Genomic DNA, 608 nt, shown 5'->3' with positions numbered 1-608 from the left:
TTACAGGGCGATTGCATTGCATACAATAAAGCGACAACCATATGGCTCCTGCCAGTTGCCGCTAACTCAGTTACAAAACATGATCATCTCATACAATAAAATTTAAGCATCATGTCTTGACCATATCACATCACAACATGCCCTGCAAAAACAAGTTAGACGTCCTCTACTTTGTTTGTTGCAAGTTTTACGTGGCTGCTACGGGCTTAGCAAGAACCAATCTTACCTACGCATCAAAACCACAATGATAGTTTGTCAAGTTGGTGTTGTTTTAACCTTCGCAAGGACCGGGCATAGCCACACTCGGTTCAACTAAAGTTGGAGAAACTGACACCCGCCAGCCACCTGTGTGCAAAGCACGGTGGTAGAACTAGTCTCGCGTAAGCGTACGCGTAATGTCGGTCCGGGCCGCTTCATCCAACAATACCGCCGAACCAAATATGACATGCTGGTAAGCAGTATGACTTATATCGCCCACAACTCACTTGTGTTCTACTCGTGCATATAACATCAACACATAAAACCTGGCTCGGATGCCACTGTTGGGGAACGTAGTAATTTCAAAAAAATTCGTACGCACACGCAAGATCATGGTGATGCATAGCAAC

Source organism: Triticum urartu, chromosome 6A, assembly GCF_056163025.1.
Source record: "Triticum urartu cultivar PI428250 chromosome 6A, HENAU_Tu73, whole genome shotgun sequence".
NCBI classification, from domain to species: Eukaryota; Viridiplantae; Streptophyta; class Magnoliopsida; order Poales; family Poaceae; genus Triticum; species Triticum urartu.
Note: the sequence above shows the minus strand (reverse complement) of the source record.